Here is a 26227-nt window from a genome sequence, read left to right as displayed (position 1 = left end):
CTTTCCAAATTAAAAGTATCCATTACAGAAGTTTCCAACGGAGGAACTCTACTGTAACTTTAAAATCTACATAATCAGCTGCCGGTAACAATGAAAGTGTAGAACTAAAACTGAAAAATGTTCTTGAAAAAAATTCTGCATATTCGAAACTTTGTGAAGTTCAATATGAACTAAATAGTGAACAGGCACAAGATTATAATAAATAAAACTATTTCAAATTTGCATAAATATCAGCGTATGACGTCTAAAGAATATTTTCTTGCATGAGTAACAATCAAAACAGGTTTGTATTTGACAATTCACAAATGTACACAGTTGTATATTGTAACAAAATTAGTAACACTTAAAGTACAACATTTTGTTTTAAATGTATCACCATTTTATATAAAGAAGAGAAAAAAGTATGTCGTTTTCGTAAACGTGTGTTACACCCTATTTGTTTTAGTCACCTGATTATACCGAGCAACGCTTTGATTCAAGCACAGAAGTGCTCTGTACAAGTCCCTGTACGACCCTGAGTTGATGTGAACAACACGACTTGTATAATACGCGAAGTAGTTAAATTCATAAGTTTGGTGTCCGTACTTCCATTCCTACTTACAACCAGTTTTTCTCATTATTAATATCGGAACACATCTAGCAACATTCTGACTCCAATGCGACAAATTGATGAAATTTCATGATGATATAGGCCTACTTTACCTCGTATCGTAAGAGTTACACCATGCTTGTTGCATTCATTCATTCATAGTGTTCTGCCCAAGAACAGGTCTTCCACTGCAAACCCAGCATTCTCCAGTCTTTCCTATTTTCTGCCTTCCTTTTTGTCTCGCATATGATCCATATATCTTAATGTCGTCTACCATTTGATATCTTCTTCTGTCACGAACTCTTCTCCCGTTCACCATTCCTTCCAGTGCATCCTTCAGTAGGCAGTTTCCTTTTCCTCTTTCTGATCAGTTTCAACATCATTCTTTCTTTATCCACGTTTTCCAATACAGCTTCGTTTCTTACTCTATCCAGATGCATCTTAATTTTTAGATATGAGCTATTTATTGTAACTAATTTCTTAGATTATACACCGGGTGAGATCGATGGATGGATGGATGGATGGACGGACGGACGGATGGATTAGAGATGGAGTGTGATACTAACTCAGTGCACTTAGACCACCCATATTATGTCCACTGACGTATCTTCAGATTCGAATTTAGAGGAGGGTTCTTTAACTCATAGCGTTCTGCCCAAGGGCAGGTCTTTCACTGTAAACCCAGCATTCTCCAGTCTTTCCTATTTTCTGTCTTCCTCTTTGTCTCCTCATAGGAACCACATATCTTATTGTCGTCTATCAACTGATATCTTCTTCTATCCCGAAATCTTCTCCCGTTCACCATTTCTTCCAGTGCATCCTTCAGTAGACAGTTTCTTCTCAACCAGTGACCCAGCCAATTCCTTTTTCTCTTTCTGATCAGCTTCAGTATCATTCTTTCTTCATCCATTCTTTCCAACACAGCTTCTTAATGGTTAGTGATTTTTCCTGAAAATAATTGATTCGAGCAAAGGGTTGTTTAATGAGAAAATAATACATTATGCCTATAATGGTAGTAATTAAGACGCGAGTATGTTTATGAAACGAGCGCAAGCTCAAGTTTCATACGACTTTTTATGCTCGACCATATTTCTAACTAGAAATTATTCATAAGTATTCATGTTATTCTTATCTGACTGAGGAGCGGAACTGACCTTGTGCAATACCTCGTAAATTGTGAGATATGAGCAGACGCGAAAGTATTAATTTTTTCCGAGAAACAGATGTCGACATTAACCTTGACATTGAAAAACGATATGAGAAATTGAATTTATTTCAATATTATTTACAATTAACGCTAATTATTATAGTAACAAAACTGACTTTATTTCAAATATAGGTGATTTATTGATTTATTGTTGTCTTTCGATTGCATATCCGAGAATAATCGATACTTGCTCTTTCATATCGCTACAATGGTATTTTCTGATTGGTGGAACACCTGAACTTAAATGAATAGGTGTACTTTAATGAGTTCTATTAAAGGGCTGCTACCAGGTGTATGATTACTATATTTCGGCATGGTCGAGCATAAAAAATAATTACAATTAGAATTTGTCGTTTTGTTATATAAATGTCATAGTTTTGATGTTACCTTATTTATCTTTATATCGACCTGTTATGAATCTGCTATTAACCCAGATAAGCCCAGAAATTTGTTGTGATAAAAATACAATAGCACATTAGTTACTCTCAAAAATAGGTTAAATGATGTTGAAATAAACTGAAACAAGGAACGTATATTTCCTAAAGCTAACAAATACTACCAACATTATCGCACAACTTATAAAATGTCCCTAACACTAACAATGACATAATATCCGAAGGCACTGTAACTGTCCTTAAAAAAGGACGGTGGGAAAGTCTGGGTTAAGGCTTCATCATCGGCAAATAGAATGTCTTTAGATCAAAAGTTTTCTATTATTTTAGATCTGAGAATATGTTTACAAATATATTTCTTTAGTTGTAAATAAAAGTCCGAATTGTTCATCCATTAGGCTAGCGGTTATACCTAACATTTAAATACATATTAGGCACTTACAGTTGAACGAATGCTATAATTTATTGTGTAGAGTTCCCGGAATCAGAAGCATTACTGATTTCAAACCGGCTCCCACAGTGCTTTTTCAAATTTCAATTGGGAATTGTAATTGTTTCCATGGCTAAAACATGGGCGAGGTTTCGACCCAATCGAAATCATGTGTCATTATACCCGGAATTGCAAATTGCAATTGCATGTTCATTCCGGTGGACTGCGCAGGGAACAAATTTCCCCTCACATGTTTGAAGTCCCTCGCCATAATATATATTACATGCATGTTTCAATCAGAGTTCGTTGCCAAGCAGAACTATTAGCAAATTCCAGACTTGCTTCCTCAAACACGTATTTCATAAAGAAATGCAGAATGCATTAACAACTCTCTAAATAGGCTATCCTGCATGAGAACAAATTAAAGATTCAAGAGGCAGTTTAATTCTGTGAGAAAGTCACTGTCGAATGTTAGAATCTCTATTGCTACATTACTTACTTACTTACTTACTTATTTACTGGCATTTAAGGAACCCGGAGGTTCATTGCCGCCCTCACATAAGCCTGCCATTAATCCGTATCCTGAGCAAGATTAAATCAGTCTCTACCATCATATCCCACCTCCTTCCCATCTACGTCTCGGCCTCCCCAAAGGTCTTTTTATCCGCCGGCCTCCCAACTAACACTCTATATGCATTTCTGTATTCGCCCATACGTGCTACATGCCCTGCCCATCTCAAACGTCTGGATTTAATGTTCCTAATTAGGTCAGGTGAAGGATACAATGCGTGCAGTTATGTGTTGTGTAACTTTCTCCATTCTCCTGTAACTTCATCCCTCTTAGCCCCAAATATTTTTCTCAGAACCTTATTCCCAAACACCCTTAATCTCTGTTCCTCTCTCAAAGTGAGAGTCCAAGTTACACAACCATACAGGACAACCGGTAATATAACTGTTTTATAAATTCTAACTTTCAGATTTTTTGACAGCAGACTGGATGGCAAAAGCTTCTCAACCGAATAATAACAGGCATTTTGCATATTTATTCTGCGTTTAATTCCCTCCCGAGTATCATTTATATTTGTTACTGTTGCTCCAAGATATTTGAATTTTTCCACCTCTTCGAAGGATAAATCTCCAATTTTTATATTTCCATTTCGTACAATATTCTCGTCACGAGACATAATCATATACTTAGTCTTTTCGGGATTTACTTCCAACTCTATCGCTTTACTTGTTTCAAGTAGAATTACCGTGTTTTCCGTAATCGTTTGTGGATTTTCTGATAACATATTCACGTCATCCGCATAGACAAGAAGCTGATGTAACCCGTTGAATTCCAAACCCTCTGTGTTATCCTGAACTTTCCTAATGGCATATTCTAGAGCGAAGTTAAAAAGTAGAGAATGACAATGCATCTCCCTTCTTTAGCCCGAAGTGAATTGGAAAAGCATCAGATAGAAACTGACCTATATGGACTCTGCTGTAATCTGTTGCTACATTAGCGTACTAAATTGTATGAACAACCATAATAATATTATATTGAGGGTAATATAAAAATTGATTGAAGGAGGTGGGATATGATGGTAGAGACTGGATTAATCTTGTTCAGGATAGGGAACGATGTCGGCTTATGTGAGGGCGGCAATGAACCTCCGTGTCAAAAGAAGTGTTTATACAAATTTTTGCCACTCGACCGGAATTACGAGGGCCGTAAAAAAACAAGTTTTCCAAGAGCCGTTATCAGAAAGAAAACACAATTTCACTGGAAAAACTTAATGGAACAGACACAACAATCGTTGAGCTATTTTTCAACATATTCCCCACCGGAATTGAGACATTTGTCATATCATGTGATCGACAGAGAGGTGCAGACGGCTGTTAAACGCTGGTTTCGATTCCAGGCTGCTGACTTCTACAACACAGTGATACAAAAATAGATCCCATGGTATGACAAATGTCCCAATTTCACAAATAGCGTAACACTTGCTGTATCTGTTTCAATTAATCTTTCCATGCAAGTGTGCTTTCTTCTGTAAACGGCCCAAGGGAAAATCATTTTCTGGATGGCCTCGTAATTGCGGTCGGGTGGCCAAAATTTGTATAAGCACTTCTTTGTACATTATTAACATGACAGAAGAAAAAAAAATAAATTTTTATCTGCCCCCATCAGAATGGCCGCTTGTAAGTAAGTAACAATATTATATTAGAAACAATAACAATAAAGAAGAAATACATAAAGACTTATAATAATAATAATAATAATAATAATAATAATAATAATAATAATAATAATAATAATATGATTACGACTATTTTACAAAATTTAAAGCACTGCTTAAAAAGTTTTACGATGACAATAGCTGACCGTACTTCTTACCACAAGCAACCAAGACTACATACACATGATTATTTAGCCATCGTTCAGTATATTATTCAATATGGAATTATTGTTCGAGGTGGAAGTACAAAAATTAATCTTAATCCATTAAATTTACTACAAAAACAAGTAATTAAAATTTGTTGGAAGAAAAGTTTTTATTATTCACTTAAATTAATTTATTCCGAATTTAATATTCAATGAATTTATAAATATATTCTCTTAAATTTTAATCATAAAAAAATCGTAATGGATTTATATTACAGGCACAAGAAGAAATAATAATTCAACTTAGTAGAATCTAAGGGTGCTATTCATAGACATTTCGCACCACGCGCTGCGAGCATACTAACCTAGCCCCGGCTATCCAATGGTTACTAGTACAGAATTCAAATCATATCCTACCGCTAACACTGGTTTATGAATACGAAAAACGCTGATCATCCACCGGAAGCCCGCGCTAAAAATGTCTATGCATACGGCCCTAAATGTTTTACATCTGGTGTCTAAAGCACAGCATTAATTTTGGCCCTCGATTGTGTAATTCTGTAGCTAAATTACACCCAGAACTTCTAACATGTATACTTACTTACTTACTGGCTTTTAAGGAACCCGGAGGTTCACTGCCGTCCTCACATAAGCCCGCCATTGGTCCCTATCCTGAGAAAGATTAATCCAGTCTCTATCATCATATCCCACCTCCCTGAAATCCATTTTCATATTATCTTCCATCTACGTCTCGGCCTCCCCAAAGGTCTTTTCCCCTCTGGCCTCCCAACTAATACTCTATATGCATTTCTGGATTCGCCCATACGTGCTACATGCCCTCCCCATCTCAAACGTCTGGATTTAATGTTCCTAATTATGTCAGGTGAAGGATACAATGCGTAAAGCTCTGCGTTGTGTAACTTTCTCCATTCTCCTGTAACTTCATCCCTCTTAGCGCCAAATATTTTCCTAAGAACCTTATTCTCAAAAACTCTCAATCTCTGTTCCTCTCTCAAAGTGAGAGTCCAAGTTTCACAACCATACAGAACAACCGGTAATATAACTGTTTTATAAATTCTAACTTTCAGATTTTTTGACAGCAGACTAGATGACAAAAGCTTCTCAACCGAATAATAACTTCTAACATGTAACCCACTAAAATATAACAGGAAAATTAAAAACGTGTTAATATCTTCAATTTTATTAAATAAATTTATAGCCTATGTGTATGAATCAATCAGCCTAGGTTATATTTGCATTCCCTAATTGTATAAACCCGTATTTTTTTCTTATTTATTTCCTTTTTTTTTTTTTTTTTTTTTTTTTTTTTTTTTTTTTTTTTTTTTTTTTTATAAATTGCCCTACTTCATTGACGTACGATATTATTCTTCTCTGTGTTAATATTATACGTGTATTATGGAATTACATTGTATCTGTAACTTTATTTTCAGTTTCTATTTTATTTTATTTCTATAAAACTTTTATATTAAAAATATGTATGAAATGCGACCGAACACGAGTGCAGCTTATTCGGTCCTCAAATTTATTAATATTATTATATCCTCTTTTTTAATACTTATGCATTATTTTATTCTATTTATTCTGTTATATATTTTATGTTCGACCGTGCCGAAATGTAGTAATTATACACCTGGTAGCAGCCCTTTAACGGACCTCATTAAAGTACACCTATTCATTAAAGTTCAGGTTTTCCACCAATTAGAAACCAATATGAAAGCGCAAGTATCGATTATTCTCGAATATGCAATCGAAAGACAACTAGCGAAACGTCACGGAGGCTGGAAATCCAATACTGTCGCAGAAGATTATGTTCTGTTACTATAATAATTAGCGTTAATTCTAAATAATATTCAAATAAATTCAATTTGTCATCTCGTTTTTCAATGTCTAAATCAATTTCCAGGTTATATCAAGATTAATATTCATTTTACTCTCTAGATTATATCAAGGTCAATGACATTTGTTCCTCGGAAAAAATCTTTCGCGTCTGTGCACATCTCACAATTTACGAGATATTGCACAAGGTCACTTCCGCTCCCCAGTCAAATAAGAATAATATGAATACTTATGAATAATTTCAAGTTAGAAATATGGTCAAGCATAAAAAGTCGTATGAAACTTGCCTCGTTTCATAAAAATACTCACGTCTTAATTGCTACTATTATAGGCTCGTTGCATAATGTCCTATTGTATTTCTGTATTTATGTGTACCGGTATCTTTATAAAGTCTATATTTACAAAATGAAATTAGCAATAAATATCGAGAATAGAGAAATAGAACACAGCAAGCATGTGCCATTCCTTCATCAATACAGAGTAGTGCACTCTCTCGGACAAAAAGAGCGCGGAATATGTGGAAACGTCCGTGGGAAAAAAAAGTACTGTATTGTTATTTCATGGGGCTTTCAATACGGTACTCTCTGTCACACTTCCTAACTTAGTGGCATGCAAGAAAAACCGATTTCCCACTCACTGGCTTGTTATATATTTATCTGGTCACGATGTCGCGTCCATCATCCTCCATGACCCAGTGACTGCGGTGTTTATTTCTGAACCCAATTTACCTGGGTTTGCGACGGATTTTGGAAGAAAAAAATTCCAAATCCAGCTTCCATGTGGTTGAGAGAGTTGACCCATTGTCTTCATGTAGTATATTGATTATTCACTGACTGTAAATTTCACCTGGTGGTGACCAGAGAAGAATACTGCAAAATTCACCGCCTATGTATTCAGTTTGCAAAGTGGTGAAGTATGGAGACCGCGGAAACGAGTTAAAATCCCGGCGATAACATAGACTAACACTTTTTACAAATCCCCTTTCATTATCATCTATGTTTCGACAAATGGTACCTAAATATTGTATTCTTAGACATCGTATCAACCTCCTAACCTGGCAGGTTTTCCTGACAGTAGGTTCAATAAAATATATTTCTCCTGAAAAAGTCATACGGGTTATGCTTTCGGAATTTTCTGAGGCATTTTTGAAACACTACATATATACACAAGCACGCAAAAAACCGTATACTAGCCATATCAACATATAAGATATTCTCGTATTCATCAACATTCACTATCTTGCTATCGCGCTTATGGAATATCTACCCAATGATATCTTTTTTTCTTTTTGCTATTTTAACCCACTTTATTTATTACAGAAGAAAATAATTAAACTATGTCTTCATAAACCTATTGATTTTCCATCTCAAAAATTGATTTTAGACTTTATATATATTTCTAAATTATAGACATCAACTCAAAGAATTTGAGTGACCACAAAGGTCCTGAATACAATAGACATTTACAATATAATGTGATGTGATACATTAAAGAAAAAAGAAAGTTGATTGTTGAAGGCAAATATAAGTGCATTAATTGAAATAGAGATGATGATGTAATATTTGAAGAGAATCCTTGGTAACATAAGATAAATTTATTATATTGTATTAATAAAATTCATACATAAAAATGGAAATAATTTTGAATTGTATTCTCATAGTTATGAAACAAAAGGTATGAATTCTTTAAGATTGTTTGAACCAAAATGCAACACTGTTACAGTATTTAATCACAGTACTAATTTAGGCCCTGGAATATATTTGAATACCCTAATCTTGTCAATTCTAATAGTTCTAGTATTAAATTTAAAAAGTTATGTATGGATTTTATCAAAATTGAACAATTGTATATTTAAATTTATATATTCTAATTGCATAGTGGACATAAGACAAATTTTATTGTATACTTATTAATTTCAATTCAGGAATCCGCCCCTGAGCACGAGTTCTACTCTTTCAAGGGCGACCTAAAGTTTTTCTGTTTTTATGTTACAATTATTAGCAAAATAAATAAATTAAATTAAATTTCAAAAATTAAATTTAGCGTCTGAATGCAGTGAAGGTGATAATTCCGGTGAAATGAATCCGGGGTCCAGCACCGATAGTTACCCAGTATTTACTCATAATGGGTTGAGGAAAACCACGAAAAAAACCTACACCATTAACTTGCCCCGACCGGGATTCGAACCTGGGCCACCTGGTTTCGCGGCCAGACACGCTAGCTGTTACTCCACAGGTGTGGACCCCAGTGATATCGGAGAGTGTAGGAATTTATAGTATTTAAAAACAAACTTATTAAGCATCTTCTTACTGCATAGAGTACAATGCAGTACACTGAGTATACTAATTTATTACTAATGTTTTGAAATTGTTACCGTTTTGTTTCTCTTGATACAATCAGTTACTTATTTTTTTAGATATTTTGTCATTTCTTGAATCACTAATATATTATGCAGCCAATATATTGTATTAATACTTTTTGTGCCCATTGTGATCCTACCTTTCTACTTTTATTTTTATTCCCTTCCTTTTGCATATTTACGACTATTTTCTTTGTATTTGTATTTATAATTTTATCTCTATTCCTTATTTAGTTCTTCTCTCTGCATTTGTTTCTCTATGCAAACTATTGTTTCTGTATTGTATTCGGGTGATGTGGTAGAGAAGGCCTGATGACCTTAATTCCACCGGATTAAATAAATGAACGAATGAATGAATGAATGAATTCATAAATGCGGTAGTTCACTGTGCAGTGATGAAGCGTTTCCCTCTTGTTCATCTTCTCTCTCTTTTATTTTCTTGCTGAAACTCATGTTTACAATATCATGCTCTTTCAACTACATTCCTTAATAAATATTTTTCTTTTGTTAAAAGAAAATACTAATATTTGACAATTTTTAAAATGAATGAATTTATTTTTTATCAGACAATCTATCAAAGGTAGAGGAATGATCTTGGATCATATTGAATGAGTGATGGAACGGGGAAAAATTCTCTCCGGCGCCGGGATTTGAACCCGGGTTTTCAGCTCTACGTGCTGATGCTTTAACCACTAAGCCACGCCGGATATATGATATGCGTAATAAATCACTTTGTGATTTAAGACGGCGCCCATACCGTCGGATCCCGGCCAATCAGTCACTCATCTGAGTGCACCTCAACACATGTATGGACTTCGGTCCTGCGTTCATAGACATCTATGACGTAGTGCAGAGGGCGGCCACTAGAGGGAACCCAAGGGATGGAGCTTAATCTGAAACGATTCTAAATGGCGTCGGGATTGTATCCGGCGTGGCTTAGTGGATAAAGCATCAGCACGTAGAGCTGAAAACCCGAGTTCAAATCCCGGCGCCGGAGAGAATTTTTCTCCGTTCCATCACTCTTTCATCATGTGATGACGCAGAATATCTGCATGGAAATATCATATGTACTTCGGTACATCAAAATACATATATTGGATCATATTGTTGATATGACATGCATTAATACACAAACAAAATTTCATCAAAGGATGTTGGATAGTTTTTTTAGTTATGTGGCAAACGCTTCATCACTGCACAGTGAATTCAATTTTGAAAAAAAAAAAAAAAAATGTAAATAATTTTTTCATATCGTAAAAATATTTTTATGCTCGACCATGCCTAAATGTAGTAATTATACACCTGGTAACAGTCCTTTAATGCATGTCATTTAAAGTACACCTATTCATTAAAGTTCAGGTTTTCGATTATTCTCGGATATGCAATCGAAAGGCAACGAGGGAAACGTCACGGAGGCTGGAAATCCAATACTGTCGCAGAAGGTTATGTTCTGTTACTATAATAATTAGCGTTAATTGTAAATAATATTCAAATAAATTCAATTTGTCATCTCGTTTTTCAATTCTAAATCAATTTCCAGGTTATATCAAAATTAATGTTCATGTTATTCTCTAGATTATATCAAGGAAAATGACATTCGTTCCTAGGAAAAAATCAATACTTTCGCGTCTGCGCACATCTCACAATTTAGGTCAGCTCCGCTCCTGACTTACATAACCATAACATGAATACTTATGAATATTTTCAAGTTAGAAATATGGTCGAGCATAAAAAGTCGTATGAAACTTGCCTATAATGGTAGTTATTAAGACGCTCGTATGAAAATTATGAAACTCGCTTGCGCTCGTTTCACAAACAAACATACTTGCGTCTTAATTACTATCATTAAAGGCTCGTTGCATAATGTACTATTTTCATTATTGTACAAGATACAGTAATGGAGGAAAAAAATGTTCAATATATCCAAAATTTTACTGCTGTAAGCTGTACCTAACCCCTTAAGAATACTTGCCTGTATAGGGTAGTTATGCAAAATTATGTGGTATGCCGAATATTACTCAAAGCATAGTTTACAGTTTTATACCTAGAATTTATTGTCAACAGATTATACCTGTATATATGATGCACAAGAGATGCAAAAGTACTTAGATCGACCGTTCCATGCCTTTCGCAGCCTCGGGCATAACTTATAGTCAATGTTTGTATTAAGTGTAACTAAACACTTGGCTATGCACTTAATCTTCCGTTGAAAACTTCTAGGCAGTAGAATCGAAATTCAGAGGGCATCCCATAAAATAGTCACAAAAAATAAATAAAAGATATAAAAGAGAGAATTTCTTAAGAGAGGCATGACAAGGAAGAATTTTTTGGTACAAGTGAGGTGCACTTGATTTTTTCAAAATTGTATAGTCTGTTACTTCGTCCTTATTTTAGAGTCACATAAACTTAAATCTTTAACCACTTCCCTGATTAACCCGAGTTAACTCGGGTTGCTATCTTCCGTCAAAATTTATTAACCCGCGTTAACTCATGTGAATCCCATTTTCGATTCTAAGGATTATTATCCCGAATATATACGTTTCCATCATTTCATTAACCTTTTCCTGACTAGATGGCTACAGGAGTTAATGATATTGCTACATCTGGTGGTGGGATTCCTACGTTTGGTACACGATATCTGAAGGCAGGAAGACACCCTTTGATTATCGAATGGTGGTAATTCGTAAGATTTTCGAAAAATACACCCCGAATGTCCTATCACTCAAGGCAGGATGACCAGGAAAATCGCCCAACCCACTTCGGCCTACAGGTAGACATTTTCCAGACGTTATTCCACGAACTCTGAAGAAGAACAACCCAACCAGACAGTCTTTCATGTGTAGTATTGCGAGAGACTCAAAATACAAACAAATTCGACACAAGAGCAGATACTACTGTCCGGAATGCAAAGTGCCACTGTGCGTAATACCCTGCTTTCGAGTCTATCACACGACAAGCAACATTTAACGCCTTGCTAACAGCACTGGTATTGTACCTCATAAATTAATCCATAAAAAAACATAAGTTGATAAATAGTTCAGGAGAAAATCAAACTGAGACAACTACCAGAACTGGAATCAAGGTGTACGAGATAACTCGGGATAATAATTCAGGTATGAATGTATGTATATTTTATAGTGATTTTTAGGTATGTAAGAAAATTAGTGATGTATGGTGATTCTGTAATATTAAATGACCTCTATACAAAAAAAAAATGATTATTTTTTTCACAAAATTGGTAAAATATATAGTAAGGGAAGAGGTTAAAGAATATGATATGAACACTCTCTTGCTACAAGTTCTGTTACAAGTATATAGTTTTACCATAGCTGTACACGCAGAAAACTTACAATCAGTCAGCCTTCCAAACTAGGGACATTGGTTCATATCTAAGCATGTTCATACGCACTGTGAGCTAAAAATTACAATGACAGTCACTCTAAATACCCCCTTCCCTTTCCTTTGATATCATTCGAGAATGCTTCCATAATTCACAGTGATCTACATTAACAATGCACAAAGCTAGAGGACTCCACAACTCCGTATTCTGTTTCCAGCGTTATCTCCTCCGTGCATGCTACGTCGAATATCCAACGGAGCAAGTAACCGCAAATCCCCAGAGTGATCAGGTATAGCACAATGCGATACATACGTATGATATAGAAAGACAGACCGCAGGGTAGTGAGGAAGTAGAGAATGATTAAAAATATGTTTAACTATTAACAAAGCTAGTCCGTAGTTCAGTGACTAAGGCGCTTGCCTGCCGATTCTGAATTCCTCTTGGGTGCGAGTTCGATTCCCGCTTGAGATGAGTACCTGGTTGGGTTTTCCCGAGGTTTTCCCCAACCGTAAGGCGAATGTCAGGTAATCATCTCGCTATCACCACTCACATCGAATACAGCGTCGTTAAGTAACCAACTAAAAAAAATAAAAATCTATTAATAAGATCGTAATATTATAAATAGATTGCCTATTTCATTCTGTCCTTCTAGCATTTCATAAATATTAATAAATATAAAGACCAGCAAATAAAATAATACAGTAGATCAACTACACGTTCTACCAGACGTTTAAGGACACCAATTCGAAAGAGACGTTGCATTCCTACATTTATAGACAATGTGAAACCCCCTGATGTTTATATAGGGACCTAATGCCAGTTAAAAACTTAAGTTTTCTTTACTGCCGAACCAAATCTCTCTATCTTTCAAACAGCGGATTACGTAATAATTTTTCTACTTTGAAAACTTATTAAAAATTACATTTTTTGTAGCAGAAAAATTAATTACTCCAGAATGAATGTACTTAGATCAATAAATTTTTTGATAGAGTTAGAAATATCTGAAAGGTTTCTTGTGCAAATATTATTTTTAGCTTAAACAAATTGTGGCACTTCATTCACGTATTAAAATACAGGTTTATTTTCTTTAGGAAAAATTGCCATTTTCTACAATTCTCTTGAGTTTGAAATTCGCAGCAAATTGACCCGGGACCGTCACTGCCACTTACATCATAATATTGGGAGTTGCTAATACTGGGCAATCAGTTTATTCCCTCCATTTTAGTAAACAGTTGTGAAGTTTGCTACAAGTGTGGAGAGATTAGATTTCTTCCATGAAAAAAAAAGTGAAAACGGATCGAAATTCAGGAGTGTGGACGTGAAGTGGCAGATTATTGTGATGTGGAAGAATGACGTTTAGTCCCTTCATAAATATCAGGGCATAAGTGTAAGGGCAGGAGTGCACCATCTCTTTCGAAAGGGCGTCCTCAAACGTCTGGTAGAACCTGTAATAGCTGTAAGCTATAAATTTCATATAAAGAGTGATATACCACATTACCTCCAGCGCTGCAATTGATAAAATAAGATCACAATTAAAGTAATACTTGCTCAACTCCAGTCAAATGATTAATATGTATGGTAGCTATGAATTCTACAACCTTCCCTTCCATTTGTTTTGTTTGTTAAGGACAGACAGACAGACATAGATAGATAAGATAGATTGGATAGATAGATAGATAGATAGATAGATAGATAGATAGATAGATAGATAGATAGATAGATAGATAGATAGATAGATAGATAGATAGATAGATAGATAGATAGATAGATAGATTAGATAGATAGATTAGATAGATAGATTAGATAGATAGATTAGATAGATTAGATAGATTAGATAGATTAGATAGATTAGATAGATTAGATAGATAGATAGATAGATAGATAGATAGATAGATAGATAGATAGATAGATAGATAGATAGATAGATAGATAGATAGATAGATAGATAGATAGATAGATAGATAGATAGATAGATAGATAGATAGATAGATAGATAGATAGATAGATAGATAGATAGATAGATAGATAGATAGATAGATAGATAGATAGATAGATAGATAGATAGATAGATAGATAGATAGATAGATAGATAGATAGATAGATAGATAGATAGATAGATAGATAGATAGATAGATAGATAGATAGATAGATAGATAGATAGATAGATAGATAGATAGATAGATAGATAGATAGATAGATAGATAGATAGATAGATAGATAGATAGATAGATAGATAGATAGATAGATAGATAGATAGATAGATAGATAGATAGATAGATAGATAGATAGATAGATAGATAGATAGATAGATAGATAGATAGATAGGAAGTAAATATTGTCGTTTGTTTATTATTTTCAATTTGCAGCGAACCTGTCTCTGAAAACTATATGTGACAGCACAACATTTCAGAATCCTATGTTGAACGGATCGGAGTGACCGCAAACGTTCCGTCCACTGACATTATGACACTGCTGCTGGATAGATCTAAATGTGACAAGACGACCCATAGCGGCGTCACATAAATACCAAGTCTCATCAAGTGCAGTAATTAGCACACTCGCATTCGTTTTCGTCGCAATTGCGTTCAATTTTACGCTTACAGTTTTTATACTGACCAAAACGGCTTCTGTACATCGCATACCGCGGCCATAAACACGCTCAGCAAACAGATTCGCATTCCCTGTGTTATAATAACTTACGCAAATATAAATCTGCGAATAAATGCATCCACCACTTTGACTGAAGTGACTATGTTTATACCTAAAATTCCGGAGAAATCTGGTTCGATTTATAGTAGACGGCGAAGACATATAGATTCACATCCAACTAGGGAGAGAATGTAATATGAGAATTTCGTCTTTAAGGGGTTAGGTGCAGCTTACAGCAATAACATTTTTGGAAATATTAAACATCTGTTTCCTCCATTACTCTATCTTGTACAATAATGAAAATTGGTATGTCTAAAACACTGTCCTTCTGTGATACGAAAAAAATATTTTTACGATTTAAAAAAATATTTATTAATTTTTTTTTTCAAAATGCATAATGGTGGTAGTTCACTGTACAGTGATGAAGCGTTTCCTTCATAACTTATAAAACTGTTAAATTTTTCATATTCTCTCTCTTTTATTTTATTGCTGAAACTCATGTTTACAATATCGAGCTCTTTGAACTACATTCCTTAATAAATAACACATTTTTTTTTTTATTTTGTGTTATAAGAAAATATTGGTATTTGACCATTTTTTAATGAATTTATTATTCGTCAGACAATCTATCAAAGGTAGAGAAGTGATCTTGCATCATATTATATATATATATATATGGTATGCATAAATACACACAAAAAATTTTATCACAGAATGTTAGATCGTTTTTGAGTTAAATGGGAAACTCTTCATCACTGCACAGTGAACTGAATTTTGAAAAAAAAAAAATCTAAATAATTTTTTAAACGTAAAAATATTTTTTATAGCAGGAAGACAGTGTTTTACACATAATAATTTTCATTATTGTACAAGATACGGTAATGGAGGAAAAAAAAATGTTGAATATTTCCAAACTTTTACTGAAGTAAGCTGTACCTAATCCCTTAAAATCTGAGATCATGGCATTCCGAGATAAGCACCCTGCATGAGTTAAAATAATTTTGGAAAATAAAAGCCTGGAGCTTATTTTCAAAACGACCCTTGTCCATTCCCATAATACTATGGGAAATCACGAAAAACCTTTTTACGTCTAAAATATTTCTTACCAACAAGATAAGAGACATTATGAAACCAAGAGATTGGGTGCATTTAGAGACAAATGGAAGCATGAGAGAGATTTTTATTCCAAAGCTGGAACTAATATTTTATCACAATTTTACTGCAGACAAGAGTCAGTTTGATTTCAAGTCACTTTTAACGCAAGATTTCATAGTTTGGAAGATGTTCTGAATCCAAATCATGACAGTTGTATGTAGAGTTACAGTTGAAGAATGCATGGACCCAGGAAATTCATTTTCGTTATCAGGTGGACAAGAGATTTTTCAAAATGAGCTTCTCAAGTACAAAATTTTAACTATCTGGGTTGCAATATCGCATTAAACTGGTATACAGACATGAAAATAGGGTAAGGAGATATAAGACAATGTGTGGCACTATAAGGGCAACATTAAAAACAACGTAATATATAGATACTATCTCTGAATGAGGTTCTGGCTGATATGTGCATCTATCAGGCAGTTATATGTCACTTGACGATATGTGTCAGAGGAAGAACAACTGTTTGTATGCATCTGAAGTCTGATTAGTGTAAAATGTAGCTAGTCGGCGATATATGCAATGGAGGGCAAAAGGAACTGGCTACCCCACCCCATTATCTCCTGGCCTAGTTGCCACATAAGTAGTACCTTATTGGTATCACTTGTGACGTTCAGACCTGTCTTCGGACAGTTGACTAAACAACAACAACAACAATATAGATAGGCCTTACTTACTTACTGGCTTTTAAGGAACCCGGAGGTTCATTGCCGCCCTCACATAAGCCCGCCATTGGTCCCTATCCTGAGCAAGATTAATCCATTCTCTATCATCATATCCCACCTCCCTCAAATCCATTTTAATATTATCTTCCCATCTACATCTCGGCCTCCCTAAAGGTCTTTTTCCCTCCGGTCTCCCAACTAACACTCTATATGCATTTCTGGATTTGCCCATACGTGCTACATGCCCTGTCCATCTCAAACGTCTGGATTTAATGTTCCTAATTATGTTAGGTGACGAATACAATGCGTGCAGTTCTGTGTTGTGTAACTTTCTCCATTTTCCTGTAACTTCATCCCTCTTAGCCCCAAATATTTTCCTAAGCACCTTTTTCTCAAACACCCTTAATCTCTGTTCCTCTCCCCAAAGTGAGAGTCCAAGTTTCACAACCATACAGAACAACTGGTATTATAACTGTTTTATAAATTCTAACTTTCAGATTTTTCGACAGCAGACTGGATGATAAAAGTTTCTCAACCGAATAATAACAGGCATTTCCCATATTTATTCTGTGTTTAATTTCCTCCCGAGTATCATTTATATTTGTTACTGTTGCTCCCAGATATTTGAACTTCTCCACCTCTTCAAAAGATAAATTTCCAATTTTTATATTTCCATTTCGTATTCTCGTCACGAGACATAATCATATACTTTGTCTTTTCGGGATTTACTTCCAAACCTATCTCTTTACTTGCTTCCAGTAAAATTCCCGTGTTTTCCCTAATCGTTTATGGATTTTCTCCTAACATATTCATGTCATCCGCATAGACAAGCAGTTCATGTAACCCGTTCAATTCCAAACCCTCTCTGTTATCCTGGACTTTCCTAATGGCATACTCTAGAGCAAAGTTAAAAAGTAAAGGTAATACTGCATTTCCTTGCTTTAGCCCACAGTGAATTGGAAACGCATCTGACAGAAACTGACCTATATGAACTCTGCTGTACGTTTCACTGAGACACATTTTAATTAATCGAACTAGTTTCTTTTGAATACCAAATTCAATAAGAATATCATATAAAACTTCTCTCTTAACCGAGTCATATGCCTTTTTGAAATCTATTAATAACTGATGCACTGTACCCTTATACTCCCATTTTTTTTCTCAATTATCTGTCGAATACAAAATATCTGGTCAATAGTTGATCTATTACGCCTAAAACTAACATTGATGATATAGATAGGCTTAAAATTTTATTAGATGTTGGACGTTCCAGCTCTGCTATATGGTAGAGAAAGCTGGACTATAAGACAAAAAGACCTCAAATATATTGAAGCAACAGAAATAAAATTTCTTAGGTCATTACTGGGATATGCAAAACTCGATAAGATCAGAAATGAAGACGTAAGGAACCAATTAAACATATTTGCAATAAATGACAAACTAGAAGAGTACAGAAATAACTGGAAGGGCCATTTTGAAAGAATGTAAAAATACACGATGCCAAAACTTATGTTCTCTTATAAATCTATAGGACGAAAGACTTTGGACGACCTAGACCAGAGGCGGACAAAATTTAAGGAGCAATTGATACAGCCTTCATGACAACAAAAGACAAGGTGGGGAGAACAAAAAATACAGCACTGATATCTACAGTTGGTTTTGTTTTTCGCTTGAGGGGTAACCTAACTTCATGGCGATCACAGAGTTGGTTTTGTCTTGCAACACACATTTTGCCCGCCTGTGACATAGAAAAAGATGGGATTGAGGCCTTATCGGTGAAAGGAAGAAAAAGAAAAAGGTTCATGTCCTTTCACAAGAATTGGGCATCTCTCTCGCTTTGTGTGCTTTGGATAACTTTGAGAAGTGGCTTTGTTCTAAGCTAAACACATATTTACTGGATATCAAGTGTGCTTACTACACAAGTTTGTCTTGCATTTGGTGTACGTACGTTGTTTGAACTCTCACAAGGTGTTACAATTGATAGAACTAGAGGTCGTTATTGGTTCCTGCAACCGCTTATAAATGACCTACTTTCACATTCGCACTCCGTGTCCAAGCTATCAGATATCGCCAAAACCTAAGTTGTATAACAGAAAATATTTCATGTTGAATCTTTCGCACACTACTTTTAACACTTGAATATAAATAATTGATTAAATGGCGATCTTACTCGTGTTAATTATGTAAGCATGTGTAGCTTACAGCTGTTTCGATGTTACTTGACACCATCCTCAGAGCCTACTAGATCTCGGCGCTATCTCAACTTCGCTGCCTGTTGTGTGGGTGCGTTCGTGTGATGAAGAGTTGTGCCAAATAGTGTGTGTGTTCTGAAATTGATCTGTGTGTTGAGAATTTGATTAGGGTGTGTTTTAGTGTGCCTATATATTTCATATTGTTCTAGTGTGTTGAGTTTTTGGTTTTTGGGATGTATGTGTAGGATTTCCATGTCTGTATTTATGTTATTGAATATGTGGTTGGCATTAGTTATGTGTTCGGCATATGTAGATGTATTGTGTCCTCTGGTTATTGCTTTAATGTGTTCTTTGTATCGAGTTTGGAATGATCTGCCTGTCTGTCCAATGTAGAAACTGTCGTAACTATTGCCTGTGAGTTTGTATACGCCTGTGTGGTTGTATTTATTTGTTTGTGTTGTTTGTGTGTTGTTAATTATGTAAGCATGTGTGGCTTACAGCTGTTTCGGTGTTACTTGACACCATCCTCAGAGCCTATTAGATCTCGGCGCTATCTCTACTTCGCTGCCTGTTGTGTGGGTGCGTTCGTGTGATGAAGAGTTGTGTCAAATAACACCGAAACATCTGTAAGCCACACATGCTTACATAATTAACACGAGTAAGCTCGCCATTTAATCAATTATTTAGAAAACATTTGTTTCATCTCTTCTACCACATCTTAAATTTAATGCAAGTACTTCTGGGACACTCGGTATATGAATGACTACTATAGTTTTCTGCATTCCGAGTTTCATTAATGTCTTCGTCTTAGAACTGGTCTAATGGCATGTGATTCCAGCTGCATGATTATGAAGTTGAAAAAAAAAAAGAACAAGGGTACGAAAAGATTTTTAATACACACAGATATGATGTCTTGATTAAAAGTAATAATGATATTGCAGAAAATTTCAACTGCGGTTTCGTTTTCATAATGAGGTAATCGATAAAATTCTTGGCGTTAATCACTTTCTGTGCATCTTTCTGGAGAAGTATTTAGAAGCATAAAATGATATAAATATTCAGACGATTGTTCCTGAAAGTGTCCACGTGAGACGACAGGGGGGGGGGGAGGTTGAATGTCTCGACGGATGTCATCTGCTCGCTAGGATGTAATTTCGGAATGACGTCACAACTACCGGTAGAGACTCCACCGCAATCTCCGGACTGCAATAAGGGTCAAACTCGCTTAACTTCGCCACAGACTTGACTGCCTAGTTTATTTTTGCAGACAGAAAAGTTCTCACTAAAATAAGATATAAAAGTACAGTATACTTAATCGTTTGGATAAAATAACGCATGCAACGTTGTAGAAATTCTTATAATTACTGTATAAATTTCTGAATGTAAAATTATGAAAATATACTAAAATATTTGAATCACCTACAATCAAATCACACTTTATCAAGAAATCTGATTTGTCTGAAAATACGAAAAACTATTGCAGTTAGACTCCAAACGGTGATTTTACTATTAAAGTTAAAGGAGATAAATTCCAGTTTGACTCCAAAAGAGCAATGATTATTAGAAGAGAAAAATTCGCGCCGGCGCCGGGGATCGAACCGAGGCCCTTCGTTCTACGTACCAAGTGCTCTAACCATTGATCTACGCCGAAATTCAATCCACAGCACCGGATCGAATCCCTATCCTCTACATGTACCCTTACTCCATGTTCGACATATATTTTGACATACAGTACATTAAGTCAACTGCCATTATACGAGAAGCGCACTCAACTAAGTGACTTCAGTGGATTGAACTTCGGCGTAGCTCAGTGGTTAGAGCACTTGGTAGTAGAACCAAGGATCCGGGTTCGATCCCCGGCACCGGAGCGAATTTTTCTCCTCTAATAATCATTGTTACCATAACAGATATATTCTGTAGGACCAAAATTAATCTTTACGTAGATCTAAAAGAGCAGTTTATCACATTCCTTGCAAAATTCTACACAGAAACATAACTTAGGACGGAATTCATAGTCGTCACTTATAAATGAGTGAACCCATAAGTGGTTATTTATACTCATTTCTATTCATAGTTGTCCCTCATTCACATAATGAGTGATTACTTAAGTGAGCTGATCTGTACCCTTAAGTGACCATTCATTTTCAAAATGGATACTGAGAATGATTTTGAGGATTTTGTGGAGTTTGTTGAACGGAATGAGGAGAATATACGTGTCCCAAAAAGGTATATTAGAGACATGGAGAATCCTCTGGAATAAAAAAGGAACATAGAATTGAATATAACATGAAAAAAGAGACAAAACAGATACAAATGCAAGATGCAAGTGTAATTACAAATTAAAAATGAAAAAAATAGATACTATGTAAATAAAGGACACAGATATAAATATAAATGAAAAATACCAAATAAAAATAAATTAAAAAGAGTTAAGTATACAGTACATATCATAGCCAAAATGTAAAATGTAGCTATAATTGGCAAATTACAGAGTAAATATAACACTATGTTAATAAATTCAATATACAGTATTATATAGTAGGCCTAATAGGGTTAATTTATTTATTTAAGAAATTCACTACTACAGATCATGTGTTCCAATTAGTAGGATATCAGATCTATACTAATAATAAATCTGTAGCCGAAATTTTTCTGGTAATTTTCGATTTTCCAAAAATAATTGGTCCTAACTTATATAATTAACCACCCTGAAACCGAAAATCGCTTTTCTTTTAATTTTTGTTTGTATGTATGTCTGTCTGTCTGTATGTCTGTTACCTTTTCACGCGATAATGGCTGAACGAATTCCGATGAAAATTGGAATATAAATTAAGTTCGTTGTAACTTAGATTTTAGGCTACATGGCATTCAAAATACATTATTTAAAAGGGGGGTTATAAGGGGGACTGAATTAAATAAATCGAAATATCTCGCTTATTATTGATTTTTGTGAAAAACGGTTACATAACAAAAGTTTCTTTAAAACTAATTTTCGATAAGTTTTATTCCTTGAAAAATTTTGATAGGACTGATATTTAATGAGATAAATGAGTTTTAAAATTAAAATAACTGCCATCTAAGGCCGTGTAATGAATTAAAAAACAAATGACTTCGTCTATAAGGGGCTTTGGACAGCAACAATCGAAAGCTATGAAAGATAGCCTACAGAGAATGTTTCTGTGTTTGTATGAAGTAATATCGGAAGCTAAATTAACGGATTTGTATAATTAATTATTATTTCACCATTGGAAAGTGTAGTTTCTCTAGATGGACATAATACTATAATGTTATTACAGTAACTTCTGATATAATATAATATAATATAATATAATATAATATAATATAATATAATATAATATAATATAATATAATATAATATAATATAATATAATATAACATAATATAATATAATATGTAATATTATATAATATAATTTAAGTTATTTGAAGGGTTCAGAACCATAGTGGGCCAAGCGCCATTTACTGAATACGTAGAAAACAAGGGTTAAAATTAAGTTATTACCATAATTCAATGGAAACCTATAACAAGTAAAATAAAATATACACATTAAATCTAAATGATGTCAATCTTCATTAAGCTAAGGTTGCATGTAATAAAAATTAAGAAACATGTTAAAGGAATTGTCATTGCACCAAAGGAGTGTCTCTGGACCAAAATGATCGCATTTTAATTATTTGGATGCAATTTAAATTAAGTAACATATTAAACGATTTATCCTTCTATCAAACACGAATGTTCCCTGGATCAAATCTCCTATTTTAATTATGTAATTACATTATATTTATTTCTAACGGGTGCAGCGGAGCGCACGGGTACGGCTAGTAATAACTATAACTAACATGCAACTAGAATTTAACATATCATGAAACTATTGCTTTATATAACTTATTCAGTACAATAATATTGATAACTCGTTGTTATAGCAACTCCACATGTAGAGCTGCTTTCGATTAATTCAATGAGAGTCAGCTTTTGATATGACGTCATGTCCGGCAGCTTAAGTGAGCACTCATTACGTGAAAATAAGTGTTGTCTATGAATTCGGAATTGACTTAAGGGTTCCCTTATTAAAAGCTAACACTTATAACTTAAGGGTTCACTCATTTTATAAGTGACGACTATGAATTCCACCCATAATATCATATTTTATAATTTAGAGAAAGTGTAGTTTGATTCTACGGGACTCATATGCAAATATACCCGAAGTTTAACACATATATAAAATACAAAGAATATATATATTTTTTTGTTAAGTAAGATATGCTTGATAACACGTCCTTAAGAAACAATACATCTCTAAAATCAGATCTCCGGCGATTCCTTTTTATGCACAAATGAAATTAATTTATTTCCCCATTCCCGTACTGAAAATGCACAATAGGTGTTCAGATTCCATGCATTGTGCTTCGTTAAATTTTTTACATCTTCTCATCATTGGTCGCTCAATTCTGTCGAGCATGGCAGAGTTATGTCGGATGTGACAAAACATACATGCAATGTTACAGGGATTATAATACGGACTGAAGGTGCACCACACACAACAACGAACTACAAGTGTACTACCCGTCCGTTGTAAATTGACCGGTGTTGATTCCATGAACTAGCATTGTGTGTCGTCATCCTCCACGAATGCTTTGATCCCCTCAATGCCCAGCTCTTCATAATCGCCTACGATGTCTTGTATATAACGACAGTGGCGACATTAGAGCTCAGCGGCCATGTAATATTGAACGTGAAGTAACAGAAGCTATATAGATTTAAGACACACACTTACGCAATATGCGTGAAGCGGAATGCGCTTCTAAAAAAAGGCGCTAAACTCATGAACAGAGTATAGTGCTTGGTAACATTTAATACAAGTTAGGTAAGCTATGGACTAGGGCAGGCCTGCAGAACTCGTAAGTAGGAGAAATATGACGTCAGCCTCACTCCACTTCTATTGGGGATTGGACGTCAAAGGTCCATCAGTGGCGGCACGTAATTTTCAAAAAGGATTGTAATACATTCATTGTTTTTATATTGCGATATCTCGTTTCAAGGTTCACAATCATGCTAGATTTCCTGTCGGTAGTTTCTTTGAGATTTCTTTGCACCTAACCTGTTTTAGATTTTCGAAAACTCTCCTCCTATCATCACCGATGAAAACATAAATTTATAGCATTTAAGTAATGAACCTTGAAAGTCATTATTAATTTCAATTCAAAATGAACACAATGAGTGACGTCCTTAGTTTTGCTTTTATGGAGATTGCTGACTATTTGCTGACTATGCTATGACATCTATCATATGTCCATGTCGGTGAAAAGGAGGGGATGATCTGTTTAAGTACTCTGTGTCTCTTTAGTATTATAAAGTATATGAAGGTACAGTCTGTTGACATAATTTGTAAACAACTCTAAATGACGTTTAAATAAATATTTTAAGTACCAATTAATAACTTATATTATAGTCTATGCTACAGTGTATTATTGTAAGGAAGAAGCTTCAGAAAAATTATGTAACAAATAAAAAACTTCAAATTAAATTTAAATCAAACAAGGAAATCTTTGGCTTTGTAAATTACATAAAAAGGAAATTATATACTGTATAAGGCCTAGATTTAGAGAACATGCTGAAAAGTGTTGCAACACTAAATAACTAGTCTACATAATTTTAGTGCTTCGAATGAAAGATTTCTCCTTCTCTTTATTAGACAATGCTTGTATCTAGTGAAAATTCATTCAACCTCGAATAAGTAACTGATACAAATTTAAAATGCGAAATATCGGATATATCTGCATTGTCATGCTATAAGGTGGCTATATTACAGCCGGAACGTGACTTTCGAAACTTCCAGTTAGTAAATATATATATATATATATATATATATTTTTTAATTTATTGAGTATGCCCCAACGAGTATAACTCATATGTAGGGGCTACACAAGAACACATACATATGTTGTACAATGTAATTGAAAAGTCATGAAACTACAGTCAGAGGAAAACAAACAATAAAACAAGAATTTATGAAAGAAAGAAAGCAAAATAAGAACAAATAGTAAGATAATATAAAGTTTCGAACAGATAGGAGAAAAAGTTTGAAACCATGAAATAAATAATTTAACTGAGAATTAAAATAAATAATCTTCCCAAAAACGTATTTTTAAACAATTCATAAAACACCGGCAATTTGGTAAAAGTCTATATTCTAAAGGAAGTTGGTTAAAAGTTGTTGTTAAAAAATTGTTAAATCCTTTCGTTCCATAAGTTACTGAGCTACGCTGAGAAAAATATATATTGTCTTTTTGTCTTGTTAAATAAGTATGCATATATTTATTAAACTAAAATGTAATATCACTATGTATTAAATTGTTAATAACTTTGTACATGAAAATGGCAGCACCTAATTTGATAATTGATTCAACTGGTAGAACGAAAGAAAATTAATATAGATATTTAACTGGAGTCAAATAATGAAAACCAAATCTATTTCTTAAAACTCATTTTTGAATAATCTGTAAAGGTCTCAAAGCAGTTTTCTTATTATATCCCCAAATAAATGACATATACTTTAAATGAGAATGGCTAAATGCTTAATATACAATCAAGAGACAAGATATAGGCAAAGATCTTTTAAGCCTTTTCAAAATACCAGATACTGTTTCATAGGACGAAGCCCATATTTTCTAATCTGCCATAACATCCCTTATGTGGGTTAAAACATTTCCTTAGGAGGGAGAAAATTCATGTTTACGCAGTGTTATTGCATAAATAATTTTTTTCAGAACTTTTCTCTATAAGTATCTTAAAACGATAGTTTTCAATTAAATGGAATTAGAGGAATGATAAAGAACACTATAGAAGATATAAGAATACGAGGAAGAATTTCTGATAGAATAATTGTATTTCGAAAGATTTTAAAAATAAATGAAACGTAAAACCGTTATAGGTATATTAATATTCTTTGAGATAGTTGATGTTCATTGTTGAGGAACATTTTCTCTTCAGTTAGAAATCTCT

At 34.2% G+C, this 26227-nt stretch overlaps 1 protein-coding gene and 1 non-coding gene across 2 annotated transcripts in view; both read right to left on the bottom strand.

The window, feature by feature from the left end:
* LOC138700581 (nephrin-like) overlaps nucleotides 1-26227 on the bottom strand; it is a 1373770-nt gene that overhangs the window by 792070 nt on the left and 555473 nt on the right. The window lies entirely within an intron of this gene.
* TRNAY-GUA (transfer RNA tyrosine (anticodon GUA)) lies at nucleotides 9838-9909 on the bottom strand. The gene has a single exon. It is a non-coding gene; the product is annotated as a tRNA-Tyr (tRNA).

This window comes from Periplaneta americana, chromosome 5, assembly GCF_040183065.1.
Source record: "Periplaneta americana isolate PAMFEO1 chromosome 5, P.americana_PAMFEO1_priV1, whole genome shotgun sequence".
NCBI classification, from domain to species: domain Eukaryota; kingdom Metazoa; phylum Arthropoda; class Insecta; order Blattodea; family Blattidae; genus Periplaneta; species Periplaneta americana.
The sequence above is the reverse complement of the archived record's forward strand: the minus strand, read 5'-3'. Positions and strand labels throughout refer to the sequence as shown.